Source organism: Epinephelus moara, chromosome 10, assembly GCF_006386435.1.
Source record: "Epinephelus moara isolate mb chromosome 10, YSFRI_EMoa_1.0, whole genome shotgun sequence".
Classification (NCBI taxonomy): Eukaryota; Metazoa; Chordata; class Actinopteri; order Perciformes; family Serranidae; genus Epinephelus; species Epinephelus moara.
In genome coordinates this window covers 37,366,253-37,374,391 of record NC_065515.1, presented here as the reverse complement: position 1 = coordinate 37,374,391, position 8,139 = coordinate 37,366,253, and the positions used below count along the sequence as shown (strand labels likewise).

At 40.2% G+C, this 8,139-nt stretch overlaps 1 non-coding gene across 1 annotated transcript; it reads right to left on the bottom strand.

Annotated features, from left to right (window-relative positions):
• Nucleotides 1–6,851: 6,851 nt before the first annotated feature.
• Nucleotides 6,852–6,923, bottom strand: trnah-gug (transfer RNA histidin (anticodon GUG)). Its single transcript has one exon. It is a non-coding gene; the product is annotated as a tRNA-His (tRNA).
• Between the last annotated feature and the right edge of the window lie 1,216 nt (nt 6,924–8,139).

The window sequence follows — 8,139 nt, the reverse complement described above, 5'->3', positions numbered from 1 at the left end:
ATATATATATATACATATATATATATATATACACACACAGATATACACACACACACACACACACACATATATATATATATATATACATATATATATATATATATAGAGAGAGAGAGAGAGAGAGAGAGAGAGATTGTTCTTTAGGGAAATCCTGCTTACCCAGCCTTTAAGAAAGTATGGGGAGTGATTGGTTGTGTTTAGCCAATCAAGGGCCATTTGAAAGAGTGGCTGTTCCGAGGCTGTTCTACCCAGGCAGATGCACATTCACATCAAAACAGCAGGAAATGTACCTATTCCAGCATTATCAGCACATATAGCAAAGCAAACCAAAAAGTTCCACAACAGAATAAAAAAGAGTGACAACCATGAGTGACTAGAACAAAGCCTGGATAACAAATGGGGAGGGGAAGGAAGTGGAAATGCCTCTACAGCTCTCATCTTGCTTTTCAGACTCTAACAAAGCAGAGAGAGAATAAAAATGTAAATTCTCAAGTTAAACACAAGAACATGACCGACCCCCGCCCCAAACCATATTTACACATGTACAAAGTTGCTCATGAAAGTTTTACATGAGCTAAAACCCCTGAAAGAGGACCGTTTTGCAGAGCTTCTTTCTCGTGCTCCCTTTCTGCAGGTCAAGAGAGGTGAGTTTGGCAATGTGGTGCAGCCTTATCTTAAGAAACACAGACACAACCAATGACAACAAGTTGGAATGATGGTTGTCGATGCCAAACTGTCTCTCCTCAATGTGTTCCCCAAGCAGAAAAACATCCTCGGTTCGAATCTCCTCCCAGACAATGCGTGTGACTGTTGACACCTTTGGAGCTTGCTTTGTTGAAGCTCAGCGAATCACCCTCTCTGCAGCTCTCAGCACCTTCACTGTTCCTTGTGATGGAATCACTAGGCCACCGTTGTTTTTCAGGGCCAGAAGGTGCTAGCTCTAGTCAAATGATGATGGTACAGCATCTCTGACCAAGCTCGCACGGCACACATCACAGGACACCTTTCGCAGAATCTGCCGGACTACAAATCCTGCTATGTAGACCAGAGCATTTTCCACCAGACCACCAAACCGAGTGGGAAGATAGCTGTGGTCACACACAACGGCCGAAATGTTGGCGAATGGAGATGGGTGCTCTTCAGCAGTTTCAGCAGAGGACATCTCTACAGCAGACAGGGACACAGTGTCATCTTGGGCTGCCACATTGCCTGTCTCACTAGGTGAGACACCACACCGAACCATCAGACGGCGGAAGATGGCCTGGAACTGGCGTGCAGATTGATTGTTATTCCAGCTGCCTTGTATGGAAAACAGACACACAATACATACATTACTCACAAGACATAACATACAAAGATATTCATTAAGTATATTTTCAGAATTTATTGTAATTAAAAGAACATCAACCCTACCCGACGCTCTGATTGAATTAAATAGGAGCTCCAAGTGATCCTGGCTGAACCTGTAGGTAAGGACATACCGCTGAACTTGGAGCAGTTCAGGAATCATCAGCATCAACGTGTCGATGTTAATGACAAATCCAGATAACAGATAACAGACAAGTACCTGCAAAAGAAAAAAGTTTTATTACTCTGATCATGGCAAAACCAGACACCCCAAGAAAGCACCATATAATTTTGTTCATTCAAAGCATTAATGTGAATTTTCCATCACATCCATCGGTAACGTGTAATCACCAGTTCTTGAGTGCCTATCATAGGGGTGCAAACTCACAGAGAATGAAAATGGTAAACAGCTACCAGGGTGGATAGATAATTAGTTTGCATCCATGTTTGTAGGAATGGGATCAGTTTCTTGTTTAACTTCTACAGTATACTTGTAGGACAGGAACTGGGAGAACTTGAGAACAAGAACACATGCAAGAACACATTCAATACATACCATTTTGACACCTACATGTACTTGATGTTGTGTAATACATACCATTTAGAAACATCTAGGACCTGAAACACACTGAATACAAGATAATTCAAACAGAAACATAACTGCAGATTGAAAAACATTGAAACAAGAGAACATCATATCAACATACATACCATCCTTCTGACACCTGCATAAACTTGATGTTGTGTAATACATACCATTTAGAAGCATCTAGGACCTGAAACACACTGAATACAAGACAATTCCGACAAACAAAACTGAACACTGAAAAACACTGAAATAAAAGAGCATCATGTTAGCATACATACTGTTATGACACTTGTGTGGGACTGAATACAAAACAATTTGAACAGAGACAAAACAAAAGAAAAAACATTGTAACAGTAGCATCATATGAACCTGATGCAGAGAACGGAGCATCTTAGGAACTCGATGCATAAGGGAACAGAGTATCGTTGAACTCATGTCGTGAACTTTTCATGCATGAATAACAAGCACTATTTTAATAGACCTCTTAGATCGGTGAAGGGGTGTTCCATCTTTTGTCACCAAAGTGAGCAAGTACTCACTGGCTCTTAACAAAAATGCTTTCCTCTCCATCCAATTCAAAGCACCCAAGGGAGCTTTGAATCCTTTGGCACGAGGATTGTGTCCATTCATTGTATCGAACAGCCTGTCAATCATCTATAAAGAAATATCTGCATCTAAATCACTATCATTACAGGGTTTCATTAGGTATCAGATAGTTGAAATTACTACTCATCTATTCAAAATATACAGAGAACAGAGTACTTATTTCTAAACTGTATGTTCAATGTGTAAACATGCAAGTATTAGTATTTGCTTGACTTCCTTCTCTCCATAGGCCTGCTTTGTACTACAGCAAATTTCACACAGAGCTTTACCACTCTAAAATTTGTGAAGGTATGTATAAGGTTATGTACGAACTTTTGTATTTATGAAGATATGCAATATCACGGTTTATGACAATATTTGCATGTTGAATTTAGAGACAGTCAGAATTATCAATGAATTGTTCCTGATGCTCAAATCAAATTTTGATGAATTATTTAAAAAAAACATGTACTTGGTTCTATAATCACTAATTGTATTACCTCAATGAATTCTGCCGTTGCCTCACAGTCTTTAAACTGAGAGTACCCAAGATCTCTCATTGTGCGGAGAGCCACTGACACAGAGCGACTCAGTGTTTGTGCAGCCAGGGACACCCTCATCTTGTGGTTCTCAAAGTAGACATGTTTGTCTGTATTTTTATTGGCAGCGTGCAGTCCATATTTTTTTGGCACATCATTGAGATGATTGATGTACCTCCAATTGATCTGTCCGGTGGTCGTTGCAATTGGACTGTACACCTGCAGAGTAAGAATCAGTCACTGCTCAAACAAGTACAAACAGCAAAATGTTGATCATCACGTCCAGCCATAACTGTGCAAATGAACAGACAACAATATATAGATATAACTTTTAGCAGCAGAGACATAACTTGTACAAATAGGACTACAATGATCATCATTTACCTGCAACATATTACGTGCCAACTTAAGCATGTGGCAAGCATCCATCATTACAAATACTTTCTCACCAGTCACCGGATGCGGGAAACTAGTTTTAAGCGGTTCTCGTGGATTTCCCTTCAGCTCACACCCAAGTTGGTTGCACATGCTGATGTTGGAGTCATGCCCATGCATTGTTACACATACCACCCGAATGCCCCATGCATGCAGCCCCTCCAAAGCATGACTCAGAAGGACTCTTTGTGTTTCTGGTGACAGAGACTTCGTCAGGTAGTATGCAATGGGAGCCTTCCAATGTCCTTGTAGGCCAACCACCATGAACACAAGAGCCTCAGTAGCAACATCAGTCTAACTGTTTCCATCACCCATGTCTACAAAACCAGACATTGACTGGTTATGTGGATTATATTGCACATGTTTTCTGATGGCCATGGTATCCAACATGAGTGCAACACATCCATATTCAGCCTGGCCTTCCTGGCATCTTCTCTCCAGCATATCCAGCATCATCTTGTTCAGGCCAGGCTTGTCATCCACCGAACACAGCCACCTGTAAAAATTGAGAAGTAGCTATTTAACGTATTTTGCATCATTAATTTCCAAAAATTCAATTGGACAACATTAAGACTACCTTTGTAATGTATGTGGATGTGGGAGGGGAAAATGTCGAGTCTCTCTGAGGTATTTGTATGCCTTTGGACCATGTAGATGGAGTGTGAGGGCAAACTCTGTAGTCCTTTGTGTACTCATGGCCCTGCTTTGCCATGAAGTCTATCTGAAGATCTGAAATTTTATGAGCAAAAGTCCCCTTCACATAATAACTAAGGAGTTTAATAAAGAGTGTAAGAATAAGATGTACATGAAGTTCAAAGTGCTAATTTCGTCTTACCTGCGTAGAATTCAAGCCTGTCTTTGAGCTCTTTAATGAGGTTCTTTTCCCTCAAATACCCCAAAAGACTCTTCACTGTGGTCTTTGCCGTCTTTTCTCTGGCTATGGTGTTCATCTTCTCTCGCTCCAGACTTTCCACTCTTGCTAAGGCTTCATTGAGTCTGGTCTTAAGAGAGGTAGGAGAAGCAGGCAAGGCATAGCCATGATCCTAGTAGAAAGAAGGATGAACATGGTTTGAGTGACGTTTCACTTCACACACATCACTTTGACACCACTAGTGTATGGCCCACATTTTTTCTTATAGTCATCACCTGTCAAAGCCACTGCCAGCACCGTGTGTGTGTGTGTGTGTGTGTGTGTGTGTGTGTGTGTGTGTGCGCGCGCGCGCGCCAGGAATGCATGTTCGACATGTCTTCAATTGTGTGTGTATGGGTTTATTTGTGAGTGTGTTTAATATGAGTGGCAGCAAACAAGTGAGATTTTAATATGTCCAGGGCTATTATGATATGATGTTTAAAGTAGAAATACTCACATCATTAGGCTGAGGTTGTGGGTGTGAGGTTGCAGTTTCTGGGGCATCCTGAGAGGCCACGGACAGGCTCTCTTCAGCTCTTCTGGAGGTAGACGTAATCCTGCCCTTATCTGGCTAAAATGAAGAAGCATAATACTTGAAAAGAATATATATATATATATACACACACACACACACACACACACACACACATATATATATATATAGTATACAGGGATAAGTATCTCACCCTGCCCTATGATTGATAATAGAATATTTACATTTATGAATGCTAATAGCCTCATGATGATACACCTACTCTTTGGAGGTGAACCGGGAAGCTGAAGATGGATGGAATAACACCATCTCTGAGTCTGACCTGTCCTATCAAAATCGTCCTGCTTAAAATGCTCACTGCAAAGCATGGATGAATCACTTGCAGTGAATCCTTCCCTCCTCAAAGCCACTTCCCACTTCTTCCTCACATCTTTGTCTTTGGGAAACCTTCAAAATGAAAACGGGAGATTTGGGAGAGTCTACACAAAAACATTTTACATAGGAGGTCAAGCTTTTCTTCCTTCTTCTTCCTATTTTCTTCCTATTTTTTCTATTTTCTTTCTTCCTATTTTTTCCTATTTCCTATTATTCCTATTTTCCTATTTACTTCTTCTTCCTATTTTCTTCCTTCAAATTTCTCAGAACCTTTCTTCAACAAAACTCCTATTTTTAATGCGTATCTGTTGATAATGAACCAAAGCTGCTGAAATTGTGAGCAAGCTTGTTTGCAAACTATTCTACAGTAAGATGTTCTGTAGTCTGTATTTTTAAGTAAGTGGGGTGGGTATGAGACATGAGAGGTATCTTACTTTTGTTAGGGTGAAAGAATTACATGTGAATAATACAGTCTGTGCCACGTAAGTAAAATTTGCTGGTCAAAGTTATACCAGTATTTGTTTTATTTCTACAATAGCATTCTTGTGTAATCTAAGTAAGTGTTATGGAATATATGATTTATAAAGTCTCAGTTAGCCTTCATAGCACTAAACATAGCCTAGCTAACGTTAGCTGGCTACGATTTCGCTGGTGGACATAAATACAGTACAGTAATATTCNGAATATATGATTTATAAAGTCTCAGTTAGCCTTCATAGCACTAAACATAGCCTAGCTAACGTTAGCTGGCTACGATTTCGCTGGTGGACATAAATACAGTACAGTAATATTCTATTCACAAAATAAAACCAATAATAAAGTTCAGTCTTACTTGTGAAAAGTAATCCCCTGAGCCCTGTTTTCAATAGTCTGCCGATTTTAACAGGAATACACCGCACGGTACTCAGGCATCTTGTATCTTCTGCTGCTTTGGAAGGATGACCGGTTCAAGATGGCGGCCGCATTTCTTGCACCCCAGCAGCCAATGCTGCGTCTACTCTTTATTATGTCTATGGGTAAGACATTCCAAAGGGACCAACTCAAATATAACTTTGCACCAACCATTGACAGAAGGGCCTCTATCACTAGTCCACTGTAATGATATATTTTTTCTAGCAGCAAATGTAAGAATGATATACAACCTTTTGCTGGCTACATTGGTTACATTCCTAGTTGGGAGACCTAAAATCAAAGACAATGGGTCCATTTCTAAATCTTCACCAAATATTTTTTCCATTTCACATAAAATATTAGACCAATACTTCTGTAGTTTTTGACATGTCCACAGGCAATGAGTTAAGGTACCTATTTCGGTTTTACATTTGAGACACAAAGGAGAAAGTGAGGGGTCAAAAGAATGTCTGTGATTCGGGAATATGTATTCTATGTATAATTTTAAACTGGACTGCTTTCATCCGGGTACAGGTAGATATCTTTTTGGCATGATTCCAAATATTCTCCCATGTGCCTTCATCAATAGTCACTGATAATTCTTTCTCCCACACACCCTTAATCCTCTGTATTTGAAGGAGACACCAAGAACTTTTTAACATACAGTAATAGAGCATCTCAAAATCCTGCCGTGACCCGGATTTGAACCGGGGTTGCTGCGGCCACAACGCAGAGTACTAACCACTATACGATCACGGCGAGCTGCTGCTAAGCGTGTTTGCAGTGAATAAACACCTGCTGCAGAGCAGAGTGACGTGTCAGAGAAGGCCTTTGTTACTGGAGGCTATTACTGGGTTTTTATGTTATGTTCTTAGAGAATATAATCTCCATCTCAGTGTTCAGAACTTGATTCATCTTGGAAGATATTTTCCAACATACAGCAAGAACGTATCTTCTGAATAATCCTATTAGGATGGTTGCAGCCTAAGGTAAGAGTCTTAACTGTAACACATTTATATTTAACTTATAACCACATTTTATGACCCCCCCCCCCCCCCCGTAAATCAAAAAGAAAATATTTTCCTGTAATTTCCCATTTCTCTGCAGCAAACTACTTGAAGTTTTGTAAAAAACAAGAAATTGGCATGGCTGCAGACCAGATCAAAAAAAATCTTTTTGACAACTATAAAATGGTTTTGATGTGTAGTTAGTGATAAGCTATTTCAGTCAGAATGGTTGAAATTAAAAAATATTTTCCAGGTGTGTGTCAGTGTGTAATCTACTCACAGACACTGAAATCCTTATGGGAAAATATGCAATTTTGTAAACTCATAAAAAGCCATAAAACCAGTATTTTTTATTCCTTGGCCATGGCAGGATAAAATCAGGGTTAGGCCTCAAATTTTATGCTTTTACTCACATTTAGCTGATTTTTTTGTATTTCATATAGTTTCCCACTGAGGAACAGCCATGCCTCTGTCATGCCGAGACCCACACCATCATGTCATACCTCCCGAAAAAGAGGAAGAATGTGCTCCTGTTTTCCACCAAGCACCACATACGAGCCTCCTAGGGGGGTCCGGGGGCATGCGTCCGAACCCACTCAGGTACTAAAGAACCAATCCTAACAATAAGAAAAACTAAGATACAACAATTAGAATTAGAAACAAAGATTTATTTTTTTAAAGATTTTTTTTTGGGCTTTTGCCTTTAATGAACAGGAAAGAGTGAAATGGGGTGACAGAGAGAGCAGGGGGGTGACACGCAGCAAATGGTTGCAAGCCGGAGTCAAGCCTGTGACCGCTGCAGCGTGGCATCACCTCTGTACATGGGGCGCCAGCACTATCCACTATGCTACCGACGCCCCAGAAGCAAAGATTTATTTAACAAAGATTTATTTGTCAACAGGAACAGGAGCCAGAGTTCACTGATGATTCTGGACGATTCTGCCCCTCTCTGAAGCAGACCTGAAACC